Source organism: Schistocerca piceifrons, chromosome 2 (assembly GCF_021461385.2).
Source record: "Schistocerca piceifrons isolate TAMUIC-IGC-003096 chromosome 2, iqSchPice1.1, whole genome shotgun sequence".
NCBI classification, from domain to species: domain Eukaryota; kingdom Metazoa; phylum Arthropoda; class Insecta; order Orthoptera; family Acrididae; genus Schistocerca; species Schistocerca piceifrons.
Genome location: NC_060139.1, coordinates 1,033,540,019 through 1,033,552,940, shown reverse-complemented (window position 1 = coordinate 1,033,552,940; position 12,922 = coordinate 1,033,540,019). Strand labels below are relative to the sequence as shown.

General features: G+C 41.5%; 1 protein-coding gene across 1 annotated transcript in view; it reads right to left on the bottom strand.

Moving 5' to 3' along the window:
- The window catches only part of LOC124777200 (dehydrogenase/reductase SDR family member 11-like), a 128,053-nt gene that overhangs the window by 37,884 nt on the left and 77,247 nt on the right, over positions 1–12,922 (bottom strand). The window lies entirely within an intron of this gene.

Genomic DNA, 12,922 nt, shown 5'->3' with positions numbered 1-12,922 from the left:
TGTCGTCTAAATGTGTAACAACAGAGAAATGAGCAGTAGAGTAAGATGCGAGAGCTACTGGTGGATTCAAGCACTTATTGCTAACTATTTACTGCGTGTATTGATCAACGTTGATGGACTGACTAGCTCAACAGCAGGTATTTGTACTGGTGGACAAGGATAAGGTTAAACTCACAGTCGAGTAGTGGTGGCAACTGCTTAAGTGATGATAGTTAATGAGGTATGACATGATGTCTTAGATGAACTATATTACGTAACCAGTATGTAACTTGTGGTATATTTCATTGTTTTTCTTCTCAGTTTTATTTCAATGTAGGTTTGATGTATATTTTAGAGTACTGATATGGAGCCTGACATTATACATGGAACTAGTGTACGCAATTGTTTCTTTTGTTGATTTTGTTTTGTATTTAGACATTGCCGTGTAAAGATTATTACAACGCAATTTATGAATGTCAGATTACTTGCTCTGTGTTTGGACGGTGAGCTATTTAAAATTTTATAAGTACAATTAGTATTTTTTCTATTTGTTATAGAATTAGTGAAGTTTGGATTACTCCTAAAAATAACGGAAATCCCGGTAACTAAGCAAATTTTTATCTCACCATTATTATTTATTTGTATGATGTAATGTTTTATTTGTCATTTGGATTGTTGTAAATTTGTATGTGTACGTTACTCCGGATTGTGGAGAATACAATAATGCAACAACTGTGTCAATAATTTGGTAAAGTAACAGCATTTGGTCGTCTATTTGAGGTCACCAGGGGCTAAGGTCTCCTCCTAGTTATTATGATGACTTGCTACGTTTGTTCGAATACAGTTTTCTTTAAAAAAATATGTTCAGAACTACCCTCGCATTGCAGGGATAGTACCGTGCCATTTTTTTCTACATGGGTAGCCGGTGGTGAAAGGGTACAGTACCGCCCGACATTGAAATAGGTACAACATTCTTCGTTATTCTTGTCATAACAACATATTTTTTGTAATAATAACTCAATTTCATTTAATACACAGAAACCGGATGCCAGTGTAGGAAAGAATGACAATTTATTTATTTAATTGATCACATGTGCACTCCCACAAAATAAATCCCTACACCAATTTGGTGAGATCTGCGAAATGAATGAATGTATGGTCGTCTGCTAACCACAGATAGTGAATGTGCAATATATGATCATCTTTGAGAAGGGGCTTTGGTCACCTTTGGTGGAACCAAAGAGATGAAATTTACCTGAGCTTTGAGCACCTGAAATGTGGCTGACCAATACGGTAACATGGTGTGCCCCCACCTCGTTGGAGGTGTGAGCTGACCTGAAGAACGTCCATGTTCCAGCACTCTGCCGCTGGATCTAGTGTTGGTAAGACCTGTCTTAGGTGTGCTCCGTAAAGACAAAAGAGTGGAGACATGGTATGCATGTGAAATACTTAAGAGTAGTTTGGAATAATAATTTCTCTATTTCAGGAACTTTTGTGGGGAGAATTAAATGTCAGGCAGGTAATATTAAGGGCATCGTAGTAATCTTCGGAAGTGACCAACGGTCACAATGAAACCACGTGTAGCAGTAAGTTGAAATACACTCCTGGAAATTGAAATAAGAACACCGTGAATTCATTGTCCCAGGAAGGGGAAACTTTATTGACACATTCCTGGGGTCAGATACATCACATGATCACACTGACAGAACCACAGGCACATAGACACAGGCAACAGAGCATGCACAATGTCGGCACTAGTACAGTGTATATCCACCTTTCGCAGCAATGCAGGCTGCTATTCTCCCATGGAGACCATCGTAGAGATGCTGGATGTAGTCCTGTGGAACGGCTTGCCATGCCATTTCCACCTGGCGCCTCAGTTGGACCAGCGTTCGTGCTGGACATGCAGACCGCGTGAGACGACGCTTCATCCAGTCCCAAACATGCTCAATGGGGGACAGATCCGGAGATCTTGCTGGCCAGGGTAGTTGACTTACACCTTCTAGAGCACGTTGGGTGGCACGGGATACATGCGGACGTGCATTGTCCTGTTGGAACAGCAAGTTCCCTTGCCGGTCTAGGAATGGTAGAACGATGGGTTCGATGACGGTTTGGATGTACCGTGCACTATTCAGTGTCCCCTCGACGATCACCAGTGGTGTACGGCCAGTGTAGGAGATCGCTCCCCACACCATGATGCCGGGTGTTGGCCCTGTGTGCCTCGGTCGTATGCAGTCCTGATTGTGGCGCTCACCTGCACGGCGCCAAACACGCATACGACCATCATTGGCACCAAGGCAGAAGCGACTCTCATCGCTGAAGACGACACGTCTCCATTCGTCTCTCCATTCACGCCTGTCGCGACACCACTGGAGGCGGGCTGCACGATGTTGGGGCGTGAGCGGAAGACGGCCTAACGGTGTGCGGGACCGTAGCCCAGCTTCATGGAGAAGGTTGCGAATGGTCCTCGCCGATACCCCAGGAGCAACAGTGTCCCTAATTTGCTGGGAAGTGGCGGTGCGGTCCCCTACGGCACTGCGTAGGATCCTACGGTCTTGGCGTGCATCCGTGCGTCGCTGCGGTCCGGTCCCAGGTCGACGGGCACGTGCACCTTCCGCCGACCACTGGCGACAACATCGATGTACTGTGGAGACCTCACGCCCCACGTGTTGAGCAATTGGGCGGTACGTCCACCCGGCCTCCCGCATGCCCACTATACGCCTTCGCTCAAAGTCCGTCAACTGCACATACGGTTCACGTCCACGCTGTCGCGGCATGCTACCAGTGTTAAAGACTGCGATGGAGCTCCGTATGCCACGGCAAACTGGCTGACACTGACGGCGGCGGTGCACAAATGCTGCGCAGCTAGCGCCATTCGACGGCCAACACCGCGGTTCCTGGTGTGTCCGCTGTGCCGTGCGTGTGATCATTGCTTGTACAGTCCTCTCGCAGTGTCCGGAGCAAGTATGGTGGGTCTGACACACCGGTGTCAATGTGTTCTTTTTTCCATTTCCAGGAGTGTACTTCCGAGAGCTTAAGTTAAGCTGAATTACTAGCGTGTGTACTATAAGTTGGAAATATTTAAGAAATGGCGTGTGCAGGACTTGAAATTAGAGACGAGTACTTCCACGTGGTGAGTACTGTGTGAGTCTCAATCTGTGTATGAGACGAAGGATAAAGAGAAGTACTCGTCCATGGTATCAGTTGAGGACTCGCGTGTGTGATGAATATGTTCTTAATATTACTTTGCGTGATATGTTTCCGTGTGACGCTTGATTCAAACTATAATACTCTGAGAGAGGAGCAAGGTGAGTCAGCCGTCTATCCAGCAACGCCACTTGGCTTGCATTGCACAGGAAGACGTGAATATATCCTCCAGAGTTCGTAGTAGGAAAGAAAAGTTACGAACTGGGGCAGTGTCGTGTGAAACTGGGATGAATACTAATTGAAGTGGGAAAGCTGAAAATGATGTGATTATAATGTTGTGACTGTTGCTTGTGTTGTATTTCATGTTTCAGTGTGGTGTATGTCATGTAATTTAAGTATGTGTGGTTTGCATGGAAGAGTAGCAAGGTAGTTTCAGAGGTAGTGGGTTATGCATGTTCCTTTTGTACCGCTCGGTCTGGAGGAAAGTTTCGTGATGATGGTTGTGAGAGTCGAAGTGTGAGATATAGCAAAAGATCCACCATCCTATCCAGAAAGTGCACTGCAACGTTAAATAATTACGAGACCATAAGATAGAGAATCACCAATGCAAAGCCATGCCCTCTGGGCGGAATTTCTCATGTGTTATTGTTGTAGGTTATAGAATTTGTGTGTTTAGGTTATAGAATTTATCTGAATAAATAAGATAGTGAAAAGAAAAAGATTGGTGGCCTTTTCCTTCGAATTGTATGTTGTCATTATATCCAGAATTTATAATGTGTGTGCCATTCATATTCAGTGCGATGGCCACGTGTCGATCAAAGCCGTTAAATAAAAAAGAAAATGTGGTATTGCCAGTGCGTAATGAACAATCAGAGTTGTGTAAATTACTAACAGTCAGATGTGCGTTTCCGTTGCGTAATATTCAAACTGGAGAATAACTTGTAACTTAATTGTGAGTACTAGAGTTCATGTTACTCGATAAATAAGAATGAGTCCACTCGCTTGGCAGACCACTCATCTTGCAGGCCTGACTGCTTGATGCCACAGTATGAGCAAGGCATGAGGGTGCCTCTCAAACCATGTGGTCACAAATAGCACAATGTAGCTTTAAAGGGTACTGCAGTATCAGATCATTTACTCCAAATAATAAGAGTAAAATCAGGTACGAAAAATTTCCCTAAACTGCAAACTGACGAAAGACATTTATCAGAAACAAAAACGCAAGATTTTTCAAAAGAAAGATCAAACCATAGTACAGCTAAAGTGTATAGAGGAACCAATTTAAATGTGTTGTTCTCTAAATTCTCCTCATTATTTAAATCGAACTTTGTAAGTATCCACATCAGTATCAATGTCACACAAAAACAAATAATAACAGTAGGTATTAAGAAGCCCCAAACCCTCAAGCGCTCAGTTTCATGAAAAAAGTCATAAGAACCCAGAGTTTTTAAATTTCGGTCACATCTACAAAAACATTTATAGGAAGGTACTGATTGCTGAAAATAGGTCATTTAATGACAAAATCATATAAAATGCAGAGAACAAAAGCAAAGCCATTTCTGATTTCATTGAAAAGGAAAAATGGAGAGAGCAACATATGCAAAATAACACACTGATAAGAAAGGCGAATAAAGTAGTAAATGATTCACGTCACCTAGAAAGTTACATGAATGAGCGTTTTTCAACTATTGTAGACAAACAACAGCAAAAATTCCCAAAGACATATAACATAAGTAAACAATTATACACTGACTACAATGACGTTGCCACCGAGCACAGAGTATGAAGTCAATAAATCTGGACAAATACTAAAAAATCAAAAAATCAATAGTCTTCGATGAAGTACCACTGCGTGCACTGAAACAGTGTATAGTGAGCGTACAACCTCTCTCAGCGAACATAGTAAACGAACCCTTCACATCAGGAAGTTGCCAGAGTTGGGAGCTCCAACGTTAGGCGCGTTATGGGGCCCCTTAAGTACTTGGCTGACATGAAGGGTAAGAAAGCCAATGTGCACTCCGTGTGCATACCGGGTGGAGTCATTCCAGATGTGGAAAGGGTCCTCCCGGATGCCAAGAAGAGCACAGGGTGCAGCCACCTGCACGTGGTTGCTCACGTCGATACCAGTGAAGTGCGTCACTTGGATCAGAAGAGATTCTCTCTGGTTTCGAGTGGCTAACAGAAGTGGCAAAGGCTGCAAGTCTTGCTTGCAAGATGAACCGGAGCTGACCATTTGCAGCATAGTCTACGGGACCGATTGCGGACCTCTGGTAAAGAGCCGAGTGGAGGGTCTGAATCAGAGGCTCAGACGGTTCTGTGACCGTGAAGGCTACAAATTCCTCGACTTGCGTCAAGGGTGGTTGGGTTTCGGGTTCCGCTGAATAGGTCAGGTGTCCACTATACGCAGGAGGTGGCTACACGGGTAGCAGGGCCTGTGTGGCGTGGACTGGGCGGTTTTTTAGGCTAGAGGGTCTCGGGAAAACACAGAAAGGGCTTCACTCACAAAGGGTGCAGGCTGAACACAGGAAGAATGTAGATACAGGAACCATTGGTATAACAGTTGTAAATTGTCGTAGCTGTGTTGGAAAAGTATCAGAGCTCCAAGCGCTAACAGAAAGCGCTGATGCTCAAATCTTTATAGGCATTGAAAGCTAGCTAAAGCCGGGTATAAGCTCAGCCGAAATTTTTGCGAAGAACCTAACGGTATTCCGAAAGGAAAGGCTAAACACGGTTGGCGGTGGCGTGTTAGTTGCTGTCAGAAGTAGTTTATCTTGTCGCTAAATTGAAGTAGATACTTCCTGTGAGTTAGTATAAGCAGAGGTCATTGTTGACAACCGGAATAAAATACTAATTAAATCCGCTTACCGACCACCCAATTCAGATGATACAGTTCAAAGAAAACTTGAGATTGATTTCAAACACGTACCCGACTCATACGATAATAGTTGTTGGCGATTTTAATTTACCCTCGATATGTTGGCGAAAATACATGTTTAATTCCGGAGGTACGCATAAAATATCATCCGAAATTTGTTAAACGCATTCTCTGAAAATTATTTCGGGCAGTTTGTTCATGAGCCCACGCGAATAGTAAACGGTTGTGAAAACACACTTGACCCCTTAGCAACAAATAATCCTGAGTTAATAACGAGCGGCAAAACCGATTCAGGGATTAGTGAACACAGGGTTGTCGTAGCGAGATTGAATATTGTAATCCCAAAATCCTCGAAAAATAAGCGAAAAATAAACCTATACAAAAAAAGCAGATAAAAATTCATTTGATGCCTTCCTGAGAGACAATCTCCACTCATTCCAAATTAATAATGTAAGTGTAGACCAGGTGTGGCTTAGATTTAAAGAAATAGTATCGGCAGCAACTGAGAGATTTATACTAAACAAATTAACAAACGACGGAGCTGATGCCCCTTGGTACACAGAACGGGTTAGAACACTGTTGTAGAAACAACGAAATAAACATGCCAAATTTAAACAGACGCAAAATCCCCAAAATTTGTGATCTTTTACAGAAGCTCGAAATTTAGCGAGGACTTCGATGCGAGATACTTATAACAGTTTCCACAACGAAACTTTGTCTCGACACCTGGCAGAAAATCTTAAGAGATTTTGGTTGTATGTGTAGTATGTTAGCGGCAATAAACAATCAATGCCTTCTCTGCACGATAGCAATGGAGATACTATCGAAGACAGTGCTGCGAATGCAGAGTTACTAAACACAGCTTTCCGAAATGCCTTCACAAAAGAAGACGAAGTAAATATTCCAGAATTCGAGTCGAAAACAGCTGCAAACATGAGTAACGTAGAAGTAAATATCCTCGGGATAGTGAAGCAACTTAAATCACTCAACAAAAGCAAGTTTTCTGATCCAGACTGTATACGAATTAGGTTCCTTTCGGAGTATGCTGATGCATTAGCTCCATACTTAACAATCATATACAACCGTTCGCTCGACGAAAGATCCGTACCCAAAGACTGGAAAGTTGCACAGGTCACACCAATATTCAAGAAAGGTAGTAGGAGTAATCCACTAAATTACAGGCCTATATCGTTAACGTCGATATGCGGCAGGATTTTGGAACATATATTGTGTTCGAACATTATGAATTACCTCGAAGAAAACGGTCTATTGACACACAGTCAACATGGGTTTAGAAAACATCGTTCCTGTGAAACACAACTAGCTATTTATTCACATGAAGTGTTGAGTGCTATTGACGAGGAATTTCAGAGCAATTCCGTATTTCTGGATTTCCGGAAGGCTTTTGACACGGTACCATACAACCGGCTCGAAGTGAAATTGTGTGATTATGGAATATCGTCTCGGTTATGTGACTGGATTTGTGATTTCCTGTCAGAGAGGTCACAGTTCGTAGTAGTAGACCGTAAGTCATCGAGTAAAACAGAAGTGATTTCTGGCTTTCCGCAAGGTAGTGTTATGGACCCGTTGCTGTTCCTTGTCTATATAAACGATTTGGGAGACAATCAGAGCAGCCGTCTTTGGTTGCTTGCAGATGACGCTGTCGTTTATCGACTAATGAAGTAATCAGAAGATCACAACAAACTGTAAAACGATTTAGAAAAGATATCTGAATGGTGCGAAAAGTGGCAGTTGACCCTAAATAATGAAAAGTGTGAGGTCATCCACATGAGTGCTAAAAGGAACTCGTTAAACTTCGATTACACAATAAATCAGTCTAATCTAAAAGCTGTAAATTCAGCTAAATACCTAGGTATTACAATTACGAACAGCTTAAATTGGAAGGAACACACTGAAAATATTGTGGGGAAGGCTAACCAAAGACTGCGTTTTATTAGCAGGACACTTAGAAAATGTAACAGACCTACCAAGGAGACTGCCTACAGAACGCTTGTCCGTCCTCTTTTAGAACACTGCTGCGCGGTGTGGTATCGTTACCAGATAGGACTGACAGAATACATCGAGAAAGTTCAAAGAAAGGCAGCAGGTTTTGTATTATCGCGAAATATGGGAGAGAGTGTCACAAAAATGATACAGGATTTGGGCTAGAAAGGCGTTTTTCGTTGCGACGGAATCTTCTCACGAAATTCCAATCACCAACTTTATACTCCGGATGCGAAAATATTTTATTGACACCGACCTACTTAGGGAGGAACGGTCACCACGACTAAAAAAGCGAAATCAGAGCTCGTACGAAAGATATGGGTGTTCATTCTTTCCGCGCGCTGTACGAGATTGGAATAACAAAGAATTGTGAAGGAGGTTCGATGAACCCTCTGCCAGGCACGTAAATGTGATTTGCTGAATATCCATGTAGCTGTAGATGTAGAACAGCCAAGAGTTCTGTCTCTGCTAAAGAAAGATAATGCAGAAGACATAGTAAATTGCCGGCCCATTTCACTGCTGTCACCATTCTAAAAATAACAGAATCAATTATGAAAGACAGATTAATGAGTTTCTTGAATAACTACAACCATAGTTTGACTTCTGATGTGGTAGAAATATGGAATCGTCTATAGTGGAATTCACAAAAGCCATACTTGATGCTTTTGACAAAGATGAATGAGTTACAGCATATTTTTAGATGTTTATAGCGCTTTTGGTACAGTTGAGCATGAGATTTTATTGAGTAAGCTGGAAGCATTAGGAATAAAACTGGTTCTATCATATCTAGCAGCTAGGGTACAAGGAGTAGAGATAACAAAAACCTCAAATACGTCTATGGTTTTAGTAAAACACTTATCAGAGCCAAAATACGTTAGTAAAGGAGTGGCTCAGGGAGCATTTTAGGACCAATACTGTTTTTGCTATAACTCGATGACTTTCCTGCTAGTGTTAGCCGTGGAGACAAAATTCTCTTTGCTGATGGCAACAATATTATTGTTACTTAAAAAACAAGAGAACTCCTTGCAGAGAAAGTAAATAAAACCCTCAAGGAAGTTTACAATTGATAAGAGAACTCCTTGCAGAGAAAGCAAATAAAACCCTCAAGTAAGTTTACAATTGGTCAATAAGCAATAAAGTGACATCGAACATAAAGAAAACAAATGATATGAGTTACACTTTGAAGAGGGAAAATGACTATTCAGTTAAATGTAGATGGCGACTCTATAGATAGTGTAACAAATGCGGAACGTCTAGGAATGAATATTGATTCTCAGTTGAAATAATGTGAACATACGAAGATACTTGCAGACAGAATGTCATCGGCATGTTACGTCCTTCGAGTGCTGTCAGTGTATAACAGCCAGTGTCTTTTAGTTACATACTATTCATATGTACACTCAACTCTTAGCTACGGCATTTTTTACTGGGACCAAATGTACAAAATGTGAACACGATTTTCAAATTGCAGGAAAGGGTCATAAAAATAATAACCAAAAACCGTAGTCGATTTCATTGGAAAGATCTGTTAAAAACACTTGGGTTTTAAGTGCACCATTTGGATACATTTACCATTCAGTTTTACACATCAGAAATAACATCGATAACAAGTACCCTGACAGTTCTGTCCACGGTCAAGGAACAAGGTGTAGACTGAAGTTATACTTACTAAGAAAGTATAAAAAAGAACTCAAAACAACATTTTCTACCAAGGAATAAAACTGTACAATAAATTACCAAAGGAGATTAAAGAAACTGCTAAACGAACTCATCTAAAAAGGTAGTTAAAAAGTATCTGTTAACCCAAACATTCTATATGTTGAAGGATTAACTAGATAACACAGAGTAGCGGTCTGGTAAAAAAGTAACACAAATAATAATAACGATAATAAAATATCTGACACTCTACATAACACATTCACACTATAATATTTCCTTCTTTTTTCATTTTCTGACAAAACTTACTCCCAAAGCCAAGCAGTTTATAATATTTACACATATTTCTGAACTTGACATTTCACTCGTTATATAGGGATATTGATCCAGTTTTTCAGGCTAATAAATGAGAAGTTACGGTGCTCAGAATGCTCCTGACATGAGCTAACAGTGCGTGTAGTGTTATGAAACAATGTACGTGTAGTGTGTGTGCAGTGACTGGAAGTGAGAAATGAATGGATATGGTAGCATTAGCCTTTTATCGTAATTAAACAACTTACTTCTAAAACAGTAGTGTGCACTAGGTTAAAACGAAAGAGCACTGTTTTAAACAGAGTGAACTTGTATTCGGGAGGGCGGAGACTTCAGTCATCATCCAGACTTCATGAGTTAGGTTATCCATTGTTTTCCTAAATTACTTCAGGAAAATGCCAAGATATTTCCAGCTATAAAGAAGCAGTCGACTTCATGTCCAATCCTCGTCATTCTAGATCTATAAGTCTGTAAACGAAAGTGTATGTGATTTTCTTTAATTTTGTTGTTCTTAAATTGTAGCGCCAAGAATGTCCAATAAAAGATATGTACTACTACTGCTACTAATGCTACTAAAAGCATTGTCCACATGCCTCTGCACGTGACCTAATTTATCTTCGTGGTCTTTACACGAAATGCACATTGGCGGCAGTAGAATCGTTCTTCAGTCAGCATCAAATGCCGGTTCTTTGAATTTTCTCGAAAATAATGTCATCTTTTCGCCAGGGATTCCCTATTGAGTTCACGCAGCATTTCTGTAATCCTTGTGTGTTGATCGCCTCTGAACTGCTTCGATATGTCCCTTTAATCCTACCTGGTGGGGATCCCCAATCACTGAGCAGTACTCACAAATGGGTAATGCTAGTGTTGTGTACGAGACCCCTGTTGTAGATGAATTGGACTTACCTAAAATTTTTCCATTAAACCGGTGTCGATCATCCGTCTTCCCAGCTACCGTGTTTACCTGCTCTTTCCATTTCATATCGCCTAGCAACGATATGCCTAGATATTTAATCGACATCTTTCCTGCTCATATGCATTAACTTGCGTTTTCATACATTTAGAGCCAGCTGAAACTCATCATACCAACTACAATTTTTATCTACGTCATCTTGTACCCTCCTTCAATCACTCAATGACGACACCTTTCCGTATACCATAGCGTCATCAGAAAACAGCTGCAGATTGCTGCTCAGCCTGTCCGTCAGATCAGTTATGTACGAGAAGAATTCAAAAAGTATACGGTCGTCTGAGAAAAGGAATATTTATTCTAATGATAGAAAACTGAAACATGCATTATTTTCTACATAACCTCTCTGGACTTCAATGCACTTTGTCCAACGTTTCACAAGTTTTTTGATTTCGCCGGTTTTTGGTTGCACCTGTAATCAATTTTGCTCCGCATCAATGACATCAGCATCGGTTGCAAAACTTCTTCCCCTGAGCGCTTCCTTCAGTGGTCCAAACATATGAAAATCCAACTCCTTTACTGTTTCGGCCGTCCGTTTCGCAGAGTGTGGCTGACCGTTATCTTGCTACAGGATGACACATTTTCGCAGTTTTCAGCGACATTTGAATCTGATTGCAGATTTCAGTTTAGTTCGCTACACTTCTCAATAGTTTTCACTGTTCACAGTTTTCCATCACCATACCCCAAATGACTTTCAACTTGTCCTCAGCTGTTAACAGCGATGGCCTGCCCGATATTTCCTAGTCACTTGGAGAAGTTCTTCTGTGTTTGGGAAGCGCTCTATCAATTCGTAAATCTTACTTCGCGATAAGCGACTTTCACCACATTGCGCTTGCATTCGATGAATAATTTCCACAGCTTTAAGTCCTTCCGCAAACAAAAAGCGAATTACTGTCCTCTTTTCCTCTTTGGTGCAGATCGACAATGGAGATGACACGTTTCACTGTCTGCTACAATACAACTATCGCCGGAATAAGAGTGACACGTTCTATAGAACTGTTGCCGCCTATACTTCAGCAGTGTTACCAAGCCCTACGGCGAGAAATTTCAGAACTGCCTTTAGGTTTTCACTTCCCCTCATACATAAAGAATAAGAACGGTCTTATTACATTTCCGTGGGGCACTCCTGACGATACCATTGTCTCTGTTGAACACTCGTCGTAGAGGACAACATACTGGGTTCTATTACTATAAAAGTGTTGTGCCACTCACATATCTGGAAGCCGTATGCTCGAGCCTTTGTTAATAGTCGGCCGAGCGCACAGTGTCACACGCTTTTCGGGAATCAGGAACTCTGCCTGTTACCTTTTGTCCACGGTCCGGAGGACATCAGGTGAGAAAAGAGCAAGATGACTTTCGCAAGAGCGGTTCTTTCGAAATCCATGCTGATTTGTTGACAGAAGCTTTTCCGTCTCAAGGAAATTGTCTGTGATTTTGCGGGTTCATTATGTTCTTCCTCTATACAGATATAACCTGCGCTTTTTTTTCAGTCGCATCGTAGTTTGCACTACGCGAAAGATTCACGATAAATGTAAGGTAGGTAAGGAGGAATCCATCCGGGCATGGCCATTTATTTGTTTTCAACTCTTTCACTTGATTTCTCTGCCTTCCTTATATCGCCATGTATAGTAGTCACTCTCGCGGAACGTGTAATCGCAATAAGGTGCCTCGTCAGGATAATACAGCGAAAAGCGCCTTTTTTGGTAAAGGTACATTCGATTTCAAAAACGCAATTGTTTATTTTATTTTTGTAGTTCACACTAGAGCGGTCGTGGTGGTCCCATAAGCTTGCTATGACGAGTCAGTAACGCATATGTCTGATGCTATGGGTTATAAGATGTCTTGTACGTGCCAAAATTCTGTTAATCATTCTTTTACAGTTCTTCGGAATTTTTCCAACTGAAGTGACACGCATTTCACCGGGCGCCACTGGGAATTTGAAGCAAGGGAGCGCTGATTTCGAGAGGTGAATGTTGACT